Genomic DNA, 24,733 nt, shown 5'->3' on the forward strand with positions numbered 1-24,733 from the left:
CCAGGCTGCCGGCTTGTAAGGCAATACAAGGACATGGTTTTTTATGAACTGCTGGGACACCCTCTCAAAATTCAGGCCTTTTACAGAGGCTTCCAGTTGTTCTCCTGAAAACAAAACAAAAAAAGCATTAATAAAAATGCCCCAAAGCATTAATAATTTAAAAAAAAAATCTGTCTATATTTGGTTGGTAATGTTGATATATTCAGTACAGATGAAGGTAATTTTTGATTTTTGTCCATTTTGCTTCCTGAATGTCACCATATGTCAAAGATCACGATTATAATCTGACACAAAAGCGTCTTCAGCAAGTGATGCATTTCCTCTGCTTGTGGTGAGACACCACACCTCCAGACAAAACGATATTTTATGTTTCAAGACTGCAGGAACAACCACTGGAAGAGATAACTTATAGGTATTTCCGCTTTTACTGGCTGGATTGCAGAGCACATCAGAGATTGAACAACAGCGCGCGGTTGCTGACTTTCACCCCGGCACAGCTGAAATGGAAATAATTGATGCCGATAATACCTTTCACTGAGAGAGAGTTCCTAATACCTCATGCACACAGCAGCTGTGTGTCTGAGAGACACAGTGGTCTAATGAAGCAAAGAAGGAAGACTCTGACAGAAGACATTATGGTAATGTACTGTAATGGGACTTGCTGATTTGAATAAAGTAGCATGTTAAACACTCCACAGCCTCTTTACTGTGTGCCATGGCCCTATTTACAACTCTATATTTAAGATACTTGCACTCAGTACAATTTGAGACAAGCCAACATGCCCAGATTACAATATTTTTCCATTTATTTTATTTTTAAAAATTTAAAAAGGATACATAGAAACTTCATCCCTTAGCGGAAACCTGACAGATATGAACAAGCTTTGCGGCAGCGTTCCCATAGTTTACCTCTTGGATGCATCTTTTGAAATGAAACATTTGTCCCAAGCCCAAGGTCAGCACAAAGTCACCTGTCACTTGTAGAAACACTACTGGTCCTGGAAAATAGCTAACACTTGTCTTTGTAGTCATTAGAGTAATAAACATGCTTTATTATGCATTCATAATGATAAAAAAGCAAACATTAATAAACTTACCTATTAATAGCTGTAGACTACCATAACCCATGTTGTATGCATGGTACTGTGCCTCAGCCCAGGCCCTGGGTGACCACCGTGCTCCTCCCGACTGAGTCAAGCACCCACTGTAACAAAAAGGGATGACGGAGGCGATGATGATGATAATGTATACCATTAAATGATTATAGTCTACTACTCCCTTGACCTCTGCAGCACTTTGTTCTTCAGTCATCTTTTGCAATCCAGCCTCTCCTTCTACATCCAGATAAGAGCATCCATTCTTCCTTCTGCTGCTGCACACCCTCCCCCAGAATATCCCCCTCCACCACCTTCACCTTCTCAAAGGTGGTTGGCTTCATCATCCATACGGAGTCGCTGAAGGGCCAGGTGCGGCCTAGACGGGCTGGGTGCTGTAGGCAGATGCCCTGTGAGAAGCTGGTGGGGCTACTCCTGCTCTGCCCCTCGAGATACTGGTCTTGGCCAAGGGAAGACCATAAGGGCCCAATCCTCTTCCCATCCCCTCTCCTGAGATCACAGCTTGCACTTATAAAAGGATTCATCGTTTCTTTAAGCTATAAATTGCATTTGTAGTTTTAACTAAATCTTATGTTTAACTTGAAATGCAAACCTTTGTTTTCTTCAAAGGTCCTTGACATAATTTTCCCTAAAATTAAGGAAACTTAAAACTGAAAATTCTCACAGAAATTGAAACGTTTAATTTTGTTAATGGCAAAATGGCTTTTTATGAACAGCTTAATTAAATCTGTGCAATTCACAACTTTTTGAAATAGCTGAACCAGTGATTATTTGTTTGTTTATTTGATATTTGTCTTGGCTGAGAGATTTTGCAGCTAAATCTTTTTCCGCATTTTAGCTAGGGATCCTTCTTAGCTCTGGGGCTCAGAGCTGTGTGTCCTTTATGTTGTTCCGAAAGCATCTGTTGCACTGTCTCCCTGCTCCTCAGACACTGATTTGCCTATGAAGGTGGCATCTACTCCTTAGTTATTTGACTTTGTTTTGCCTGGTACTCACCGTTTAACACATCAGGAGCTCAAGAGTGCCGCTGCTGGTGGAGTGTTTCCTCATACATACTTAACATCTTCCCAACAGGTCCAGAGATTTCCTAAAATCCTCCAGTGGAGGCGTGGATTTGGTGGGTCCACAAGAATTTGATGGCTGAAGGTTGACTCTGGTGCCTGTAAATCGGGAACTCGTGGCTTAAGAAGATGGTGCTGAAGAACATGGCGCTGAAACCTACTGAACACGGCAAACTAAGAGGAGCTTCATGTGCAATTTTGCTGCCCCTTTTGAGGGGTGAAGATAATCACGAGCCAACGCCATCCATCACAGGGTACCACGCCATGTGATATGAAGCTCAGAGGAGGGCTAACAGCTTGGCATGCCCCACGCAGCCAGGAGTCGGGCAGGACCACACAGGAACCTGCAGTGTGGCAGTCCCCAGCTGCTCACAGCACAAGGAGCCCTCTGCAGTGATGTGCATCGTGGAATAGGATGGCCAGCAGCATCTGGCATGGGGGCGGGGGGCAGCCTTGAAGTCAGAGCGAGCTGTGACACGGCGCCTTGATGTCACGAGCTGCTACTGCTCCTAGGGCCGTGGAGAATACATGAGAACTGACAGTGAGGTCAGGGAGATAATATGAGGGAGCTAGAGCAGCTGGAAACCTGGAGAGAAAAAATGACAAGTTCTTTTGCACTTTTTGAAGCTGAACCTTATTTACTTCTGGGGACAGATGATCTGAAGAACTGATATAAACTAGTGGGTAAAAGTTAGAAATTCCAGGAAACTAAGAGCAACGTGGGTAATGAGTAGCAGAGGGAAAAGAGGCAAGGACAATTTTGGATCTAAAATCAATCCTACTAGAATTTTTCATTTTATTTAAGGAAATATGCAGAAGATAACTCATTGGTTAAAAAAACCAACAATACAACCAAATGTATTCATGCGTGACCAGACCTGAAGTGCAATTCTTTCAATGACATGATGGTCACCCTGGGTTTTTTTTAACTTATACGAGGGAGGAGGGAGACAGAAGTCAGCCAGTAAATCCCCTGACAAGGCAAATCTTTCATCTTGCAAAAACCTAACGTAATTCCCTTCTTGCCACAAGAACCACGCTGTGGACACTGAATTTCTGGTTCGTATCACTCTGTGAGCGGGTGCTGTAGGGCAAGAAGCACTCGGCACAGGTTAGGTTCAATGAAGGGACAATTTGCTGAGTGTCCCAAGTTTAAGTGCATCATGTTTTAAGTTCTGCAAAGGCAGACCACGAGTCATGACTAATTTATCAAGCTCTTCTAAATACACCAACTCAAATAACGGAAATATAAACAAAAGTTATGTAATTCCTCCTTGCCTGTGCTTGGGCCCTGCTTGTGATGGCGGAAATATAAACTGAAATAGAGCGTATAAAAAGATTTCCAAGAAAAAGCCCTTGTTTAATGTTTCCTATACATCAGATATTCCACTTGCCTCCCAGATGCATATATTCTGAATCATGCTTTTGCTGTCCACGGAAAATTCCTCCATCTATTTATACTTTCAAATCTATGATCTTATACGTTAATAAATAGTAATGAAGTCCTGAAGTAAATACCAATGTTACGGTTTCACTGGAGATCTTGCTGACATTTATAAATATCTGCAGCTTTCATGGTTCAGGACACTGGCAGAGCTCACAGAGTCTGTTAAACTTTATCATGTCATTGTACATATGGTCTCTCTTTTAAAAGTATAATGCATGGGGTTTATGGAATATTGCTGTTAGGCAGCACTGCCTGTATTTGCTTGCATTATCAAAAGCCATGTTTCTGTGTGGGTATATCTTAGCTGACCTACTAAACCCACCATTTTTCATCTCAGCTGACACCAAACAGCACACACATAGTCTGGCCTTTCCCAAGCTATGGAAATAATCTTGTGATTACTCACTACTCTGAATTAGTCATCCATTTCTATGTCTGTCCATTTATACGAGATAATCCAACAAGACTAATAGCCATTTCACTTCTTGTGTATGCCTTCGTCTATCAACAGGATTACAGGACTTGGTTCCCCGTGGTGGAAAGTTTAGCTCAGTGACCCAAGAAATACTTTCCAATTGAATGCTGTCGTTGCCGTGCTCCAAAAGGTAAGAGAGAGGAATTTCACAATACAGCCTGGAGCTGAACTGGGCATGGGACAATCCTGGGCCAGGGATTTTGCTGCTGGGATAAGGCCAAGCTGAAGAGCTGAAGACCATCAGTAGCAATTAGTTTGAGTCTGGCTTCTCCCAGAGATGTTTAAGTGACCAAGAGCAAAGGCCTTGAGATGGAAATTAATTTCAGCCTCAGATTCAGGGGTGGTACAGTGATCTCTGAGCCAGTTTCTTGACGAAAGCTCCTAATCATGCAATACTGCCTAATTGCAAAAAGACAGGTGCCATAGCACACAGTCCTTCAACAGACAGAGTCCTAAGTAGCCAGTGTCTTGCATTTGTTGCAAACGACGGGGAAGTGGGAGGGAATTCTCCACTCCAGAGGACTATGTCAAAGTATGGCTTTGCTCCTTGCACAACAGGGAAGATGCCTGCTGTCTTTGGTCTCCCGAGGTCCTCCCATTCGAGCAGGAATCAAGTAGCTCCAGTCCCTGATCTCTGCTAGAACTGGTAGGAAATAGATAATTTCCAGGTAAAATAATGGTTAAAGCTCCCTTTTTACATGGTTAAACTTTCACAGTCTAAGGGATTCCCATGCTCAGCCGCCCCCCATCTAACATTAGGTTTGATGGAGGCCTCAGGACAGATAGAAGAGGAACTGTTCAGACAAAACTTCCTTGGTTTGTGTGCAAAAGACGTCATACAGATAGAGATGCTTCCAGTAACTCTGCACTGCCTGCCTGGGATGATGAAGGAACTTCTGTCGCTTGCTAAATGGATTCTGCCAGCACTTCTGAAGCCCTAATGCTACTCCCATTTAAAGGAAAAGCATTGTGTGTTATCTCTTTGGGAAACTTTTTATAGATGAACCTCTGGAAACAGCGACCTTAATCCCCTGTCTGGTCACTAGTGATGTAAGACCCATGATTGCCATTGCTGCTGCTGAGGATGAGACCTTGAAGAGAACAGACAAGGCAAGCGGCACGGACCGCTATTGGGGTAGATACTATATCTCGGAAACAGGTGGGATTTTGCTTGCAGGCTACAGGATGGCAGCTCTGAGCACACCGTGTAAAACCAGCTTTTTAAGAGAATGCATGAAGGACCTTTAGACTTTCTTCTCTTCAGATTTCTGGCAATGTATTTATACTGGCCTAAAATAAATGTAACATAGAGGAAGGGAGAACGGCTTGCTGCATATGCCACAATACAGATCAAGTCAAGCGAAAAAGCCAGTGTTGGTGGCACATGAAAAATTAGCTCCCTGAAGCAAAGTAAGCAACAACTTATTTATGCTGGCTAGAAAAACTGCTTGTTCTATACACTTGTTCTTCTCGTACCTCTAGCTCTTACCAAGTAAGGCTAACTAGCCTGGTGATTTTGCATATCAGATCTATTTATTAGACACAATAAAGCCTGTAGATGCTGGCTAACGTAACGTGTAATTTAAAGCACTTGGCAGTGAATCATGGGTTAAGACATGTAACTCCATCTCCAATTATCCTCATTCCGATAAAGGGAGGAAAAGCAGTGATGAAATAATTGTGCATCTAAAGAAAGGTTGTAAGGTCATGTTCTGATCTATATTTAGCAGGGTTAAATTGCAAAATGACAATGAAGTCAGCTCACATGCACCAGAAAACTGGAGAAAGGTGTTTGGCCTAACGTCCACCCTCAAGGACCTGAGAGGGGTTGTACAGAAGAAGATCAAGGCCTAAGTTCTTGTCTCTGTACTAATACCAGGAGCTGGCCCAGCAGTGAGTTGAGACAGATTAAAACAACTAAGCCGCTTTCAGCATGCACGGTGAGTCTGGTTAGGACCTCTGCCACTGCCTCTGCTTTGCCTTCTCCACAGCTGAAGACTTTGTCCAACACGCAGGCATGTGTGTGACCCCCACCGACTGCTTCGTGGCACCATGGTGCGCAAAGATCCCACTCGAGACCCGAGGGCTGTGCAGAGGCAGGCGCAGTCCTTGCCGTGAGGACCAGCCGGTTGGTTTGAAACCAGCAGAAAAGAAGCGTAGGGTAACAGGAACGGGAGGGAAGGGCGAGGGCGGTTGGATGTGCGATGTCTGTGCCCCATTAGGGGAAAGCTAGTTGAATATTGCCAAAAATCATGGATAGAAAAATGAATTTTATACAGCTTTACGTGAACTCACCAAATTAGCGCACTGTTTGCTTTATAGGTTAGAACATCTCGCTACTAACCCAATCATTTCTCGAGCTATTTCCTTGCTAATGAGTATAATTACTGCCAGTTCAGATATGCCCAAAGGTAACAAAATAACATCCTTTCCACATTTTCTTTATTTTGATTCTCCAAAGACGAGGTCTTTTAAAGGTCATATCTTGACAGAATTCCTTTTTTACCCCCCTGTTGTGCTAAAATAGATCAGTATTATTGACCTTGACAACAATGCCTGAAAGGTTTAGTGACAATCTATTCTGTATCAATGAGCACATAAAACTGCTTTTATGGGCTGGGGCGCTCCCCGTGCATTTGATAGCAGGCAGATCGGCTTTTCTTGACAAGGCATCGAGTAAAAAGATTTAATGTATCCATCTCAATGTGAATTGGATCGTAACCTCCTGACATGAGATCCCCAGCCCCAGGGAGAGCCGTGCTCAGTGCTGTGTTGCTGCATTAGTCACTCGTAATGGCTACATGAAGAAACAGAGCATGACAAGAGCTAAACAATGTTGTGAGGGTGGAAATGTCCAGGTTTCACCAGCCACTCTGCTTTCCCAGACATTTTAAACATGAACAGCTATAAAATGCTTTTAAGGGGGCTTATTTTTCTTTTGAAACCACTCTTTTTTGAAGCATGCTTTGTAAAGGTAGATCTTGCACGATGAATAAGGCAGCCACGGGTCCTGTTAAGGATCAGACAAGAACTCTACGTTGGCTCTTTCAAGTGGCTTCAGGTTTGGGGTGGTAAAAGCAGCTGATCCGCTAACATTTAACTGCTCTCTTGTTGCTGACCCTGGTTTCAAAGGGGCCAGTCCTCAGTCTGTGTATGCTCTTACACCTGGGGCAATAGGTCCCTCTTAATTAAATTATCCTTTCTTCCAAATTCTTTTCTTCACTGATGCCCGTTCCACAATAATCAAAAAAGAGAAGGTAAACTCTATATTCAGCAAAACTCTGGCCCAAATGAAGGCAATGCAAATGTGCCAGCGGTGTCAGTGGGGGCAGGATTTCACTTGTACAGTTAGAAACAGGTTTTGCCAGAATCCTGACTCTCCCCTCGAGTTACGGTGATTACTGGGGGAGAGGGGAAGGGGGGAGGGAGAGGGAAGCACTATAATAGAGAAATAGATGAATAAAAAAATCACACAGTAGGAAAATGTACAATGACTACGGTTATTCTGGTGTTCTGTATTAAAATTTGAAAAACAAGGCACATGAAGAAAAGAAGACAAGATGGAAATTAAGAGCTTTGTTTCAGAACTTACATTTATCTGGTTTAAGGGGTTATAAATAATCCTTGCTAATGGGTTGAGTTATCTCCTGTCATTAGTCTTACCTCCACAATGCCTGTTCTATCATGTTGCTCATTTCAGGGTCAAAAAATTCATCTGGAAAAGCAGCAACACACAGCAGATTTCCCTGAACCCAAGCAGAGAGACATGTTAACCAGCCCTTTCACCCCTCCACCACTGGGAAGTCAACCAAAGCTTTGTATATTTGGCCTCAGGGTGTCCTCCCCGGTATTACCGTGTCTAGGAGTGGCATGGAAGCATCATGGCAACTCTTCGTGATCTCTTCCGGAGATGCAGGATTGTTGTCCAAGGATAAACAGATTCTCCATCAGTCCAAAGGCAACTGGTATAATTGAAAACAACATTCGGTGGGGAAAGGTGTAGCTCACTGCGGCACAACCCCGAGGACCGGAGAAGCACTGAGTACAGGTATATCGTTCTTCCCACCTGTGTGGGAACAAGGGATGGAACTGGTATGAATGTTTGCCTGTATGCACACACATTACTGAGCACCAGGGTTTATGCACAGACCCCCTAAAAATCCCATTGCTCTTTCCTTCTCAAAAGAAAGAGCGCTAATCTCCCAAGCAAGGCTGTTTCTGCATTTCATATTTCACCCATATGAGCTTGTTTGACTTCTGCAGTGGCAGAAGGCACAGAGAATTGCCAAAAAAGAGCTTTGATCATGGTAAGCTCAGCTGCATTACACATCTCAGCGCAAGTCAAGGACCACCACCATCACTCACAGCAGCAGCTGAGCACAGCATAGTTGCTGCAGGTCTAAGAAATCCAACTCAGATGCCTGGTAAAGCAAATTCACTGGCATTCAGATTCCTGCTTCAATCATTTAAAGGGCAGTTTGCAGATCAAAGGGGTCTTGGAAAAAATGAAGAACCAGGTTATTTGAAATACAGTCTGGGTTGGAATAAGCCACCGTGGGGTTCCTTTCCTAAGGCAGCCCCTACCTCCAGGTGTTGTTCTGGGAATGAGAACAAAAGGGGGAGGTAGTGGAGGATGAACAAAACCCCCAAAAGTCAAGCAAAGAATGAGGAGGAAAAGAGAAAAGATTAATCGTTCCATCACCAGCAGACTCCTGAGCAGGGCATTTGTTCGTCCCACATGAAAAGTCCTTCCTCTGCCATCCAAAACAATCACCTGGCATTTAGCTTGCCTTCAGCCCTTTTCCCCCATTTCAAGCAAGTAATTATTTACACCAGGTGCATTGCTTCAACCCATCTCTTATGACATCCCCATTCACAAGTAAAGGATTGTAATTTGCCAGCCTTCACTGAAGTTTCTTTGTACAAGTCTCCTGCCCTGGGTGTAACGTTACATTGACAAGCGGCACGGCACAATGGAAAGGGAAATAGAATTTACCCAGTGAACAAAGGGTATTAGTGCTCCCTGCTTCTAACCCCGGGTGACCGCACAGAGCTGACTGCAGGGTCTCTGGTGACAGAAGGCTTGGGTCATATAAAATCTGTGAGAGTGGCAGCTGTGCCGGCAGACAGCTACACCTGCAGCAGCCCGCGGCTGCGTGCAACCATGCTGCTTTGTGCCGTTACTTCGGGTAAACGCTGCCGGTGCTATTTAAAGTTTAAGTTAATGAAAGATTTTTGCTGGCAGGGTCCTTGGCGCTGATGGAGGGTATTCAACTCAAGCAGCGTTCACCCCCTCCCCTCCTGGCTGCTAACGGAGTTTGCCCCATCGTCGCTTGATTCAGACCGCATGGTTTGGCCTTTTGTGCGTGGAGCTGCCCTAGACTTTGCTGATGGCTGCACTGAGGATCAGGTGTGGTAATAGAAATGCTGTGAAAACTCAGGTCTCGTGGCACCCGTGATGCTGCCTCTTTGTTTCACTGAAGCTCCTGGAATTTGCCTGTTGCACTCAGACCGGGCAGGACCGTCCCTTTGTGTGTGGCCAGGCCTGATCCATGACAGATGCCCCTGGGCACTGCCGTAAAACAAATGAACAGTGACAACAGTAATGAGGGGAAAGTGAGGAGTGGGGTTATTTCGGTTTGCAGCTCCTGTCCTTTGATTTGGATTGATGTAGCAGGTCCAGGCATGGATGAACCAGAGGATGAAGCGAGTCTGAGTGCTCCTGCCTTAGCCCTGGCTGTGTAGCACACATGCCCTACATGCGAGGCTGCTTGCAAGCACAATCCCTTTTCACCTATCTAAGTCAAAGGTGTCTCCTGTCTTTCACTCCCAGAAAATCCCAAGGTCACGGACCACACAGAGATGCAAATAAACTACTGAGACAATGATGCCAGGTAAACACTGTCTCTCCCGTCACTTGCATTGCTCCTCTTCCCTGAAAAGCGTGTGCAATAAGCTAAACAAGTCCTGCATGCTAGAGGGGAGAAACTCCTGCTTGTTCAGCTTCAGCCTGTGTCCCCCAGCCTCTGTTGTCTCATCCAAACTTACAGAGCGGAGGCAGTGGGAGCCCCAGTCCCTTCTTTTCAGAAGAAATTCTGGTTCTCAATGAATATGGGGCACACTCTGGCCATGCTTTCTTGTGACCCTGCCCCAAATTTTCCCTTTTAAAAGCGGTGGTCCACTGCTCCTAGTCTGACCTCCAACCAGGAGGCCAGAGGCCAGAGAAAGGTGCACCGGGGAAGGGTCACCAGACCATGATTCACACATCACACCTGGAAAAGTGGTGTACCCCAGGGTCGATATAGGGGCCAATACTTTTTAACCTCTTCATTACTGACCTGGGTGATGGGAAAGAGTGCACCCTCACCAAGTTTTTAAGTGGTATAAAATAAACGAGGGGCTGATACACCAGAGGGTGGTGCTTGCCATTCAGAGGGACCTTGACAGGATGGAGAAGCAGGTCAACAGCAATCTCATGAAGTTCAATAAAGGGAATTGCAAAGTCCTGCACAGGGGAGAAATAACTCCGTGCACCAGCACAGGCTGGGGGCCGACGGGCTGGGAAGCAGCTTTGCACAGAAGTACCTGTGGGTCCTGTTGGACACCAAGTTGCCCACGGGCCAGGAACATGCCCTCATGGCACAGAAGGTCAACAGCCTCCTGGGCAGACCATTGCCAGCGGGTCAAGGGAGGTGCCACTCATGAAAGCTCCATTAGAGTACAGGGAAATCTGTCTTGGACAGGTAGGCTCGCTGGGAGCTTTGCAGCGGTGGTGGCCTTACCTCGGCAGAGCGCTCTCAGCTCTGCTGCCATGCGTGCACAGACGCTTGAAGGTTTCCAGTCCCACCACAAAACCTCAGCCCTGCTGACAGCTGCCACGGCAACTCCCCGCTGCACGGCCATCAAACCAGAGGTTACAGGCAGCGCTGCAGAAGAGACTGCCAGCAGGGAAAGGCAGGACTGAGTGTGCTCCTGCACATATAAAAATTAATTTTTTATAATTTTTTCCATTTCTTTCACTTTCTAATCCGTTGCCAAACGCACAAAGAAAATGAGAGGAGGGCAGCAGTACAGAAGTCGCTTCCTCTGAACATCTCTAAAGCAGCAGCTTACAACAGACTTGGGGAAGAGCGTGCTGCTGGCTGCAGCGGCAGGCAGCTTTGCTGAACTTGGCACAACCTTCTGCTAAAGGCCTTTCTGCTGCCTGACTTACCCTGCCAGAGCGCTGCTCCTTCTGACGCGAGCGTGCCTGTTGCTTGCTGTGAAATATGCTACCGAGGCACCTTTCCGCTCTTCCTGCAGATGCTTCTGACTCATGCTGGTCTACCAAAGATTAGGGAATCCAGCTTTTGAAGTGCTCTGAAACATTTGCTTTAAAAGAAAATAAATTAATTGAAGCAACATTGGTCCGAGCCCTATCAAGGCAGAAATCAGACAGAGGCAGGAGGAATGTCCTTGAGCCTTTTTTTCATGGCTTCCTCTGAGCTGCGGGCTGGAGGAGGAACTGGGCAGATGTGTCAAAGGGAGACATTACATCACTGGGTTTTTATATCCTCCATCTGTATGAACTCTAAGACATAAGTGGGGCCAAGCATAATTATTCCTAAAGAAATTAAGGTATGAGCAAGGCACGTGCGCAGCCCCAAGTTGTAGCTTGCGATATGGGAGAAGTTTGACTTCCCTCTGGGGCAAATGAAGATCTGTCCCTCCTTCCTATCACCTCCCCCTTCTCCCTACAAACCTGCAGACACCTGTAGAGCTCCCAGGACACCGGGCCATGCCCAGGACCATCTGTGCACTCACTGAGACTGGTGTTAGTGAGTTAAAACCAGGAGCACCAGAAAATAATTTTCTTGAGGGACACTTCTCTTCTAGGGCATTTGAAATAACAGTCTCAGCTTTGCTGTTTGATGCAGTCAATATTTCTCCCATGGACAAGTTATTTTAAATTGGAAAAGAATAGCATAAAAAAGTAATAAAACCTGCCTATCTCCAAATTGGACTTGATCCCAAGCACTGTAGGAAACCGGCACACCAGTGGGATGAGGGTCCTCTTCAATATGCAAGCCCTCACCAGGCTTTTGCTTGCCTGTTTCTCCACGGTTTCCCCAGGTCACCCCACAACCACCCGTAGAGGTTTTCCTCAGCTGCTGAAAAGGAGAGCGCAGAAATGGGTGAGAGGCTGCACTGCAGCATTCTTGGGGTTTTCAGGCTCACTTGGGTCCCAGACAGGACAACAGCATGTCTGTTTGTCCCACCCCGCCGCCCCTCACCGCCTGACTCTCCCCGAAGAGCAAGCACTGTTTTACAGCCGAAGGGCAGAATTAGAGACATCCTCCCCTTGGAAAGGCTTTGACGCCCCTAGGAGAAGGCTTCTGCTCAGTAAGAAGCGCTGCAGACCACAGGTGTAGGTTTACCATTTTGCAGCATCCTGATTTTTGGAGCACACTGCAAATGCAAGATTTTTATCAGAGACTACAGATTTAGCCTGTAGATAAATAGGAGACCACCAGCTTTTGATTTTCTATTACTTTTCTATTAATTCTATTTGATTTTCTATTAACCTTGTATTAATTCTATTTGATTTTCTATAAACTTTCTATTAATTTTTCTATTTTGATTTTCTATTCCATTTCCTCTGCTATTTTTTCATCGCTCTGCATTATAATCAGTTGAGATGAATAGACACTTCTGGCCTCTTCCCATTCGTTACATGGGATTGTTTTGGTTTTCATTAACTTGTTTCTCTCTTTGCTGCTTTTTGTTCTGGAAAGCATACCCTGCCTGCAAAGAGAAAGACAAGGCAAGCACAGCATTTTGACCCTCAAATTTGTGTCCAAATTTCTACTGACGAGATGCCTGGACCTTGTCTTCGTACCGGCCGCATTTTCTACTGCTCAGTTCTGCAGCAGCCAGCCTTAGTGGCAAGAGCCCAGCCCCAGCATTCACCAGCAAGCAGGAGAAAGAGGCCATCCTATTCTAGGACATCTCCCTGAGAACAGGCAGACAATTATTTGAAGCACAGGAAGAAAGAGGGTGAGAAAACTTCAGCAGTGGCAGCCTATTTTACAAGCATTTACAAGTCTCATTTATAAAAAGGAGATTACTGCAGGAAAATTCAGTGTTCACAGCTGGCTGGAAAAATCCCTCAAATATAGTTTCCTTTGACTCTCCCTTCTGCAACAGTTGGGACTCAGTCTGAAATTCAAATTAACTTTCATACCCAGCCTACAATTCCATTTTGTGCCCCAAAGCAAAATTTCCTGCATAATTGTGTGTATTTAGGTCAGTTCTCCATTGTTTGCTTCTGCAAAGAAAATAGCTGATTTGCTAGGGGAGAAAATTCCTAATACAGTTTTCAAAAGCACTTTTGCAATTAGAGATTGTGCTCCTAAATGAGACGAGAACACAGGAATGTATTTGCTTTGGTAATGTCCTGAGACTTTTCGTGTCTGTTTTTGACAGCAGGGTGACTCCATTTAAACACAGACCATATTTGACATTTATACAGGAATAAGTTGATTTGCCAAACTATATTTTAAAGAGTAATTATCCTATTTTCATACCTCTATCAAATATTAACCGTAAGTATGCAATATGTGCAAATATTGATCTAACTAATTAACATTTAATCTAGAGAAATAACACATCATCTTTTCCTGTTCTAAGGTTCTTTTCACTGCAAATTTTCCCTACACTGAATTTGTGTGAATTTCTTTTGTTTCTAAATTTCTGCTGTGAGAAGTACTCCATTAGTATCTTCTGTTTAGGTTTGACTGTAAAGCACCAGCCATATGCATGGACAGATCGGTATAAACATTTTAACTCGTACAGGTAGAGAATTAAAACAAAATATTCTGAGCTGAGTCTAACGAATAAGAAAGCTCTCTTGAATGCTCAGTTAATTGCCTTAGACCAAGGATCTATGCAAAGCGATGCCTTTATCTCTGTATCTTGCAGTGAAGCAAGGAGCAAGACTCAAAATGTATATGTTCTTTACATCTTAAGAGACCCACGGTCTGGTCTTGTGGCTTCATGAATATTTTTGTGAATGTGCTGCCAGAACAGGTCCAAACAGTTTGAACACACCATGCAAAGGCCCCATCAGGGTGGTATTTCAGGGCAATGACACCAAAGGTTGGGCGGTTGAAAGCCAAAAGCTGATGCTACATGTAGGTTTCTAGGCATTAATTAAAAAATCAAATCAAATCTCTACCACCCCCACCGCCCCCCAGACGCTTGCGAGGGACAACAAAGCGTGGTAGATCTACCTCAGGATGCTGGGAGAGAGGGGAAAAAAGAATCAGGTCAAAGCACACAATATACAAATCCTTGCGATGCCGTAGGGCACAGTACGCAACGACCTCAGACTGTTTTGAAAATCGATTACAGAGGGCCTTCAGCTGAACGGAGTCAATGACCCTATCTATGCACGGCAAAAGGAAAACAGCTACATCTTCTCTGAGCTAATACACACGAGGCTTCCTGGGCCAAGATCCTCACTGTGGCTAGCAAAAGGGGACCTGCGGAAACAGCCCCTCCCAGCTCTTCTTCTTCAGACCAGGAGAGGAAAACATTGGCTTTCTTTTCATAAAGATTTAATTTCCATGAGATCAGAATAGACGAACCCCGGTTTTCCTCCTCCCCTTCGAAAAAACATCACCAGCTGTGCTAGGGGTCACGATATAATAGACAAAGAACATGTGTAATTCAGGACCTACAACTGCCTAATGAAATATATGTCAAAAGGGACAGCTGGCCCGAGGGCTCGGGCTGCCCAGTGTCTTTGTCTTAAGGTTTTCTCTAGCTAGAAGTACAGGAGAATTAGGACTGGTGAAATGGGGTGAGTTTTATCTGGTATACCCAATTGCCAATGTCTTCTTTTTCGCACTTAAGCTTGCACCCTTCAGGATTTTTAACTATTGTCCAGTTAAAGCTGTTCTGCTCAGACAGCGTAAGCCACAACCAACGCATGAGAAGGAAGGGTTTTGCTCCCGGTGAGCAGAGCATTCAAACACAGGAGAGAACCATTGAGTGTGATTTGGGTGGCAAAGAAGTGGCAATATTAAGACTCATGATGCTCCGGCAGACATAGAAAAATGAGTCTTGCTGCATTACTACTTGGGAGAGACTCTGCTTCCGATAGCTGTTTCCATCATCCTCATTCGAGCAGGAGAACTAGTCAAGTTCTTGGTTCAGTGACATGCATCGAGTCCGCTCTCTCCATCAGTGCTTGAAGCACAGAAGATATTTATGCTAACCATATAAAAACATGTTTAAACTGATAAAGATGAAGGAATTGGGAATAAGGTTGGAGACCACCACTTCTAAAAAACTTGTAAATTGGAGCACAGGGATTACATTGCTTAAAAGCATACACACTTAAAACATGGAGAACATGATACACCAGCACCAGTTCACTAGACTAAACACAATTTCCAGGCAATGCTGCAAAACCTTTTGAAGTCAAGCAATACTGAAGTCAGAAAAATAAAAAAGGGTCAAAAGTAGCTCCGTTAATTTTCTTTGCCTTAGCTAATGTAGACTGTACGATTGTGTCTTCCTTTGTTTCTCTTTCATCTTTCAGAAAAACCCATAGCAACGGCAGAGGAAATGAATTGCGGGTTCAGTGCCACAAAAACATATGAATGAGCTTACTTTGAAGCACGCGAGCAGCTCACTGGCTTCAGCTGGGCCTGAACGCTCAGCGTATGCTGCAGGGCTCTGCCACGGCGGGACCTACCGAGTGGAAACAGTCTCTGCGCGGTCAGATAAGCTGAGACACGGTATTCGCACTGCAGCATCAATTAGCTGCCTGTAGAGACGGCAGAAAGAGTTCAGCTTTTTAGCAGTGCACCTGAGAGCCTCAAACCCTGTTAGACCAGGTGGTGTAGAAAGCAAGCACGCACTACGGCTAATAAGAGAAAATGTAGAAAACGCACACAGAAGATGCAAGAGGGAACAGAACAACACCTAGAGGATCTGCAGACTTTTACAGAATAGTCTGGCAGCTTCGGGCCAAAAAGAGATGGTTAAGGAAGAAAAATCAAAGGGATCGGGTGTATGCGAGAGGTGGCAGAAGGAATGCGCTTCGCTGCGTGCAAAGCAAGGACCAACCACAGAACAAGACCCAACTGATTTGTGTACACAGGGAATATAAAAATTAGGCTAAAGGTTACAGTCTACCTAGAAACGAGGTGATAAGGTGAGTACAGCCCCTTATCAAATTTGAATATTAAAGCTTTGCATTAGCTATGAGATAATGAAAGTTGGGCTGTGGCCTGGAGCAGTGTTCTTCTAGCACTGAACTCATGCCCATGCTGAGGTTTTCAGATGCAGGTAAAGCGAGACCCTCACCCTCAGCTCATCATCTGAAACTGGGGTGAGGCTCAGCCCATTAGGCTGGCCACCTATTAATGTTATAGAATCATAGAATCATTGAGGTTGGAAAAGACCCTTAAGATCATCGAGTCCAACCGTTAACCCAGCACTGCCAAGTCCACCACTAAACCACGTCTCCTAACAGAACAAGATAGTTTTCATATTGAAACTCCTGGAAGTTTTAAGAGTGTAAAAGCATTAAGCTAATGTATTTCTGCAATTAAATAGTTACATTATTTCAATTCATGCTGTACCTTTCGTTGCTACTTTCAGTAAAAGCCTTCTAAAATCAGCCTTCTGTTTTGGTTTTTTTCCTTGAAACTGATTGCTGATATCCTGCCAGTCTCCAGTTCATTACTGGGAGTCAACAACAACCAACTGGAGGGTGACTTCACTTACTTTCGTGTTCCAGTTGTATATAGTCTTCTAACAGAGCCAAAGGTGAGCATTAAAATCCCTCAAATAAACCAAACATTGCAACAAGAGCAAAAAAATCCAAAACCACTCTGAAGCGCACACTTCAGGATACTTATGAAGTAAAATGTGTTAGGATTAAGACTGATTTAAGCTGATTGTGGCACTTCATATTCTTCAGGTAGCAGACTCCCACTATATCTATGACAGGCATGAGCGCTACAAAAATAAATTACTCTTCTGAAGGAATACTTTGGAAGGCTTCTGGCCTTTTGGAAGAATTTGGCTAAGTAGGAAATGCAGAAAAAAAAAAAAAAAGCACAGCTACAAAAGACCTGGAGGACAGCCATGACCAATATCCTATTCCTACTGTCTAGATCTTAGTCAAGGGACTCCACGGGTTATTTTAAAAACTGACCAGAAAAGCTTTTGTTTCCTTAAATGTCTTTTTTTTTCATGCTTGTGACATACCTTGAATTATTTTGTTGAAGTAAATTATACATAGCTGTTTTATTCTCTACCTTTTTATAGTTTATGGGACAGGATTCAAGTTTCAGAGGAAGGGAACTCTTCTCACCGAGTTACACTTGGTAAGGATGAGCCAGCAGCAAACTCGGAGGTGGTAGGTACAGGCGGAGAGCCACGCTGCAGCTTCGCCAAGATGCTCCTTCCGAAAGAGGGTAAGAAGGATGCCGGGCAGTGTCACAGACAGTGCTGCTACTAAGGAGGAAAGGGAAAGACAAGAAAACGCAGATAGCTCATTGCATTTCCTTCCTGTCTGCTCTACCGTAGAAATATACTCACCGGTTTAAATGTCTATTCAGCAAACTTTTAATTCAAGGCAAGTCTAAGTGGTAGGTCGCAGCAAGGTTTTCAGTCCTGTTTAATAGGATTAAAATCCTGGCTAGCAAATATCTTCTTAAAGTAGAGGGTGAACACCAGAAAAAGTTCCTAACTGGGATAAGAAAATAAATCTTTCTCACAGCTGTGGCTCATACGTAGGATCTTTGAAAGGTTGTGGATAATTTTAAGTTCTCCTACTTTCAGTAGAAACATTGGAAAGTTTGCACTAGCATTGGTAAGTACAAATTAACTTAACCAACATATGAATTCTCATTATACTGATGAACTTCCAGTCCTGCAAGCTCACAAATGAGAGCCAGAGGCCGAGCTCATTCAACTCCCAGAGCCGCTCTTGGTGTATGCACATTTGCAGGGATAATTGTCTTGGTTATTTCTATCAGCAACTGTAAACAATTCTTCTTGCTACTCTTTGCCAAATCCACCTTCATTCCTTCAGAACACCACATTAAACTCTCATATTCTTAAAAATTGCTGAAATCTGAAATCAAAATCTCCATTAAATGATTTACCTGGGCTTCAGCGCTCTACCTCTTTTAAATTAGCCCATGTAAATGCCGTCTGATTAAATTCAGCCACAATGAACATCTTAAGTTAGCTTCATATTTCTGTCTAAACAGCTCGAGTGACGTTCAAATTTATTATTACATGTCAAGATTAAAAAAAAAACGTTTAAATTAACCAACAATGTTATTCAGAGGTATATAATTATTTGGCTTTGAGGAAAAATACACTAAAATGTAATTTCCAATGAGATGGGATAAAACATTCTTTTTATAACCTTTGAGCTAGAAAACAAAGGGATATACTTAATCTCCCATGTTTGCTCCATTAGCGTGACCCAAGGCTAACAGTCCATCGTATCGTAGCAATTTCAGGTTTTTAATCCACAGAAAATATTCCCTCATTTTGCTAGACAACTCAGTAATTCCGATGTTTAATCCTTAAAGGGATGGGGCTGAATCTTTAGGAAAGACAACTTTGCAGCAGGTCAAACACCCTCCCACCCCCTCCCCTGGTTTAATTTGTAGAGTCCACGTCAGAATCCTACCGGCTCTCTGCCTACAAAGATTTCCAGGGAAGACAAATGTGAACCGATAACATCTAGGCTCATTCTCCCTCCAAATCACACTGGCTAAAACCAGTGTAGAGATCTATTTTATCCTTTAGCATGCTTAAATTCTGACAAATTATTTTACAAAAGTCTATCCTGTGTTTTACAGTACTGAATCAGGGGAGAACACACAAATACATTTTGCTCCTGTGTGACTTGGTTTTCCGTAATTTGTGCATCCCAATCAATCCCTAGCTCTCCTGACAAGCCCAGACCGGGTGGTCTCTGGGGAACACTGTGGCTGGAGCCAAGCGCACGCTGCTTTATCTTGGAATTTCAACATGTAAGGAGAAAACCAGTGAAAAGGGGGATTTTTATTACTGTAACTAGAAATGATCAAAATAAGCACTCAATATTCCATTTTAATATAACTAGCTTGAATCAGAAAACTGAAGGAGGCCTGATAAGTTTGTAAATTAGTGACAATAAAACAGATGTGAAAATGGGTTTATAGCATACCACTCAAATACACACACATGATGTAATTGCCTGTTTTATTTAGTGGAATCATTTTTGTAGATTAGAAATATTTCCAATTCCCATTTACTCCAATGCAAGCCTCCACCATCGACAGGCATAACGCAGTTTGTTCAACTGATTCCAAACCAAAAAAAAAAAAAAAAAGAAAAAAAAAAGTACAATCTCAAAAGTTAAGTTAGAAACTAAGTTCACACATTTTCTTTGGGACCAGGAATCTGTACATAGTACAAAATATACATTTATTGAACTTTCTGTAAACACACAGTTTGAATTGTGTAAAACTGTAAATAGTGGGTGAACTACGTGGAGAATAATTTATTATATACTGTTATACATTCTACTTAAGGAAAATAGTTATGCTTTTGTATATTACTCTGTTAAATTTATAAATTCCATACTGAAGCTGTGTAATCTGCAAACATGCTTTTCAAGCTTAAATCTCTCCATTCGTAACACACATTTATACAGGTCATCAATGAAAAAAGTTACACTTTCCACAAAATAGATATAAAGAGGTCATGAATTTTCTAAAAAGACAGGCACAGCATGTCACTACAGACGAGACTCGTATGATACGACGTGGAGTCGATTCTGTGAGAAGAAAGGTGAAAACTCTCTAATTCAGCATGTTTGTACATGGTCTTAGTAACAAGACAGATGCTAGAAACCAAAATCTCTGCTTTGAAAGACTTATATAAAGCAGCCAGTTCTGGAAATCAAACTTCACACTTTTCAAATCTCCTGGCTAGGAGAATCTAGGCTTTTGTCTCGTATTAACCCTTCGTCGCTAGTAATTGAGTTTTCTGGGTAGTGAACTACCCGCCACAATTTGCCCAGAACATTTGCTTAATTCAGCACTTACTCCAAAAACTAGATTCCTGGCACCAAAGAGTTAGATCCGGTTAATAAGTACAACTTAACTCTTGGTACTCAAGGTCATGGCGAATCACACCATCAGCAATAAAACACGTGCTAGGAAATCCCAGCTTCCAGCACCGAACGGTTCCACGGCATTAACCTGCAGAACGCGTGGTAACGGGTACCGCGGCACCTCACGTACTGGGGACTCTGTTGTACAATGCCCAGTTTGCAATTTAAGAGTCTGGAAGTTTCAAATTGCAGCGGACTTGCCAGTCTAGCATCAAACACCCAGCAAGAAGAAAAAGTTCCCTAAAAACACCGACAAAGGTCCTTTCAGTAGGTCCATCACTGGACATGGAAATGATGCTATGTAAATTCAGCGCATTTATTCCTAGATTTTTAGGGACTCATTGTTTTTCCATCCCGGGTAACTCATTTTGGGTTTCATCCTTTTATTTGTTCTTTACAGCTAAAAGCACTACATCAAAGACTGAATCTCTTAAACCATGCCCTTCTGATGGTTTAAAAGAAAAAACCGCTGACTTGAAGAATTATGAAATTGTTATCTCCAATTAATCTAACATTTTGCTTTAACATTACCACCTTCTTCCCTTTGGCTTTGAAAAGCTTTTTCAAAACCAAAACTGAATAAAGATTACATTTCTCTTTCATGCCAAGAAAAGCGGGACAGTTAAGACTCCAACAATACACGTGCAAACTCTATACAGTGAGTGAAGCTCCATCAACGTCAGCAGAATATAAAGTTAAGTACGTGCCTGATTTTCCCTAAATTATCTTAATTTAATTCTCCCCTGTAGTTAGGGAACTACAAACAAAAATATTGTGCTTCAGCCTGAAATCCCAACAGTGAAAATGAAATCGGCTACTCAGTATTTCCATTCTCAGAGTGGGTTGAACTCTAACGCAAGTGAAATTAAACCTTGCACCTTAGTCTATAGGCACCGATAGAAGTAAAAGTATGTAATGTTTTATGACTCGCCACTCTGTTTTCTCATTTTTCTTCTCAAAGCTATCTCTCAAAAGAAACAGCAATGGCACCTCCTTCAACTCTGGAGGCTTATTCACAATACACACGGAGAGTCCTGTCTACTTTAGCTGTGAAAACCCACGCTCCCACCAGCTCTTCAGAGCCACAGAGTTAATGGAAGCAAAAATGAATTTCAGTTTTGGCTCAATAGTGCCGAGCGAGCGGAGAAGTGCAGATGTAGTGCTCTTAAAGGAAAATGTTACTATCTGACACAGCACTCACCCTTGCAAATAAATGGCTGGTTACGCAGTAGTAAGGACCATTGGTTTTATTTTTCTTTTTTTTGGGGAAAAAAAAAAGAAAAAGCAATAAGTAGATGTCTAGTGATATTTTAAAAAGCATTTGGGCAGGAATCAGTACAAGTTAAGTGCAAAAATCTGGCTGGGCATAAAACAATATATACTCTAAAAATCTGACCTGTCTTCCCAACTCTACTGACGTTCCGACACTTTCAGAACAGAACTGTTTCATTAATTCTATAAAAGGCATTTTTAAAGTTAAGTCCACTTTCCCATATTTTGTGGTTGCAAAGGTTAGGGGTTTTGCTGTTGCTGCATTTAAAGCAAGCCTCCCCCAAGCCCCTTTCCTAAGACACCGTTATCACTCCTGTTCTCTTAGCTTGGAAGCAAAGACTTTAGAGGAGCATCTACATGAGGGGTGAGGGGAAAAAAAAAAAGATCTGGTTTACTGCTACTCAAAAGAACATCAAATAAAACCATAGATAGAGCAAGGGCTATGCATAGGGTCTAGGTCACTGTAGGTCAACAACTCTGACACAATCAGGAGATTAAAGCTCCAGACATTTTTTTCATGTATTAAGTAAACAGTAGCAATATTGGTAGATTTTTCTGGAAACAAGTTTTCAGTGGGAGATAAACTCAACTTTTAGCAGGCTGTATATTCTTTTTTTTACTTGAAAGCATTTACCAGTCTGTGAGAACAAAGAAAAGCTTTACGTTTTCCTACAGCTTCTTGAACTTCTGGGAACAAATGCCACAGCCCAGGTGACTGCTACCTCATTGACAAAGCAACACCATTAAGCAGAATAAGGCTACGAAGAGGTTCAGAAGGTGCACGCCTGGGCCCGCAAAGACCTGCAGAGCGTGCAAGCACTCCACAGAGACAGCTCCGAAAGAGCTCACCAGGAGATCGCATTCTTTGATCAATATTTCAGACAGGTCAGTCAAAAGTACTTAGGCCCAGATTGTTGCTTTTTAATTTTGCTCCGTTTTTACAGCTTATAGCAGGAATCACATTCATTTTATGCACTACAGCATCCTAGAAATTCATGTGTGGAGCCTCTTTTTACCACTTAAAGAGTTAAAGAATCTATCCAGTCAAGCAGAGACCTGTGTTGGTATATGAAGGCTCGGGTTATGATCATCTCAAATGCACGTAGCTGTAGGAACAAGGAGCTATACTAGTCATCTAGATGTTACTTTCACACCTCACGAAGCTTGGCAGAGTGTAACGATTCCATTTTCTACAGAAAACGGTCAGGTACAGCTCTATAGCTCTACACAATTTTGCTGTTTCTGAACCTATGGCAAGATACATCAGGTTTGTATTAAAATACTGTATCTGCCAAATGATGAGGAAAAGGGTAACGTTTTACTAAAGGTTAGCCCGTTACAGACATGGCCGAGTTTAAATATCAAGAAATTCAAATATACCGAGTCATTTGCACATAAAAGCAATTCAAGAAGGTGCAGGTAGAGATGAAGGTGAACATCTCAGCATGATGAAATCCTGACGTACACTGAAATAAGGTGAACAGTAACAACCATATCATTAACCTAATTGCGGCAGCCATGCTGCCTCTCCCACAGGACAGAGCTACATACATCTAGAGAAAGCAAACAGAAAATAAGTTTGTCAGCATGGAACTCGTACACAAGACAACACTAAACCCAAAGTCTCACGATCCCAGTTTTAAGAAAAAGAATGGTTACCAAAGCAAAATGTTTGTCTTAAGTATAGAGTGGAGAAAGATCTGCAAAGGCTCGGATACTCCCTACACAGGTCAGTCATTCACCTGTGTTCAGGGTGTGGTTTCCCAAACCGTGGCAGAAGGGGCAGTGCGGTCATCGCTTTGCTCAGTCCCTTCTCCCCACCCTGCACCTTGCCCTAGCACCAGCATCCCACAGCTGGATTATCAACTTACCCAGCTGAAACGTACAGATTTTTTTACTCCTAACTGCCTGGCCACATAAGCATGGCTGCTGGCACGAAAAGGACAGTAGGGGCAAACCTATAGCAATAGTTTAGTCTTGACGTAAATTGATCATGAAACCATATCCTTAGTTCATAAAAATACTAAAAAGTGAAACGCAATGGAAGCCTATCCTATCCCAGCGTAACAAATTAAGATGAGATTCTTATCAATGAATCAATTGAAGTTAAAAGCGTTCCCTAATTTTGTTAAATCACCTTTTAAAGTTTCTAATTCTTGAACTGAGCAAAATAGCTCAGATTTTAATCTACATAGTTGAGACAGTACCAGCTTTGCACTAAGCAATTCAATGGATGCTGAAGTCAGTTTATCCTAAGTACGTTAGAATAATTAGCTTTGGCACCTGCACAAGCGACCAAGGTAAGGGCCACCATTACTCATCTGCTGCTCACTACTCATCAGGCATCTCCGGCTAGGATGACAGAACCTAGGATTACTGCAATTCAGCGTAGCTTAATGACAAGCAGATGAAATTTCTCTCTCCGATTCTGACTTCTGCTGGGAGATGGAAACGAATGACGGCCAGGCACCAAGGTCTTTGTGGCGGTGGTTCCTGGTGAGGCAAGAGTGCCCCAGCTACAAGGCCCCAGCTTCCCAACTGGCAGGGGACCTGCAGCTTGCTGCCCCACCACCCGTACCGGGGACTCCATTGGTAACAACGGATTTACAAAGCCTTGCAAATCTAGGACCCTACGTCACGTCATTGCATTTAGTTAATCCGACGTTGGTTTTAAAACACATTTTTAGAAGCCTCTGTCTTGAACATATCTCAATGCTGAATTAGTGAGAATTATTTGAAACAGTTGTCTGTAAAGCAGTACAGGTATTCTCCCAGAACGATCAGTGAAACATTTAATCTGACTGTAACAAAACTCACAGAAACTGAAGCCAGTGAAGCTGTCAAATGTAGAAGGAAAACAAAGTTGCATGGCATACGAAGCAAAGTAGCTTTACAAATGTCATTTCCTTTTAAAAGCAAGCAAACTGGGACCATCCTACTTGAACATGTATTTAAAAATACATCTTTTAACATCACACAATTTTCATTTTTGTCACACAAGAATCTTTTTCCAAGAGGGAAATAAATAGCACATAATACTTAAAAAAAAAAATTGCTGCCTTGCCCCTGAGGTGCTAATGTTTTTAGCATTTAAAAAAAAGTTTCTGGTGCAACAAGGAGATGCACAAAGGTGCAAAAGTGCCTTTTTCTTTTCAGAGCAGTGAAAAGTACAGCTTGCCTCTT

The 24,733-nt window shown here is 43.0% G+C and overlaps 1 long non-coding RNA gene across 1 annotated transcript; it reads right to left on the reverse strand.

Annotated features, from left to right (window-relative positions):
- Positions 1-1,096: 1,096 nt before the first annotated feature.
- LOC148056891 (uncharacterized) lies at positions 1,097-11,458 on the reverse strand. Its single transcript, XR_015702188.1, has 5 exons — positions 11,312-11,458; positions 7,953-8,164; positions 7,762-7,844; positions 2,112-2,762; positions 1,097-1,204 (listed from the first exon to the last, which is right to left on the reverse strand). It is a non-coding gene; the product is annotated as an uncharacterized LOC148056891 (long non-coding RNA).
- Positions 11,459-24,733: the final 13,275 nt, after the last annotated feature.

This window comes from Nipponia nippon, unplaced genomic scaffold, assembly GCF_047370975.1.
Source record: "Nipponia nippon isolate SJK-2023a ecotype South Korea unplaced genomic scaffold, ASM4737097v1 scaffold_11, whole genome shotgun sequence".
NCBI lineage: Eukaryota > Metazoa > Chordata > Aves > Pelecaniformes > Threskiornithidae > Nipponia > Nipponia nippon.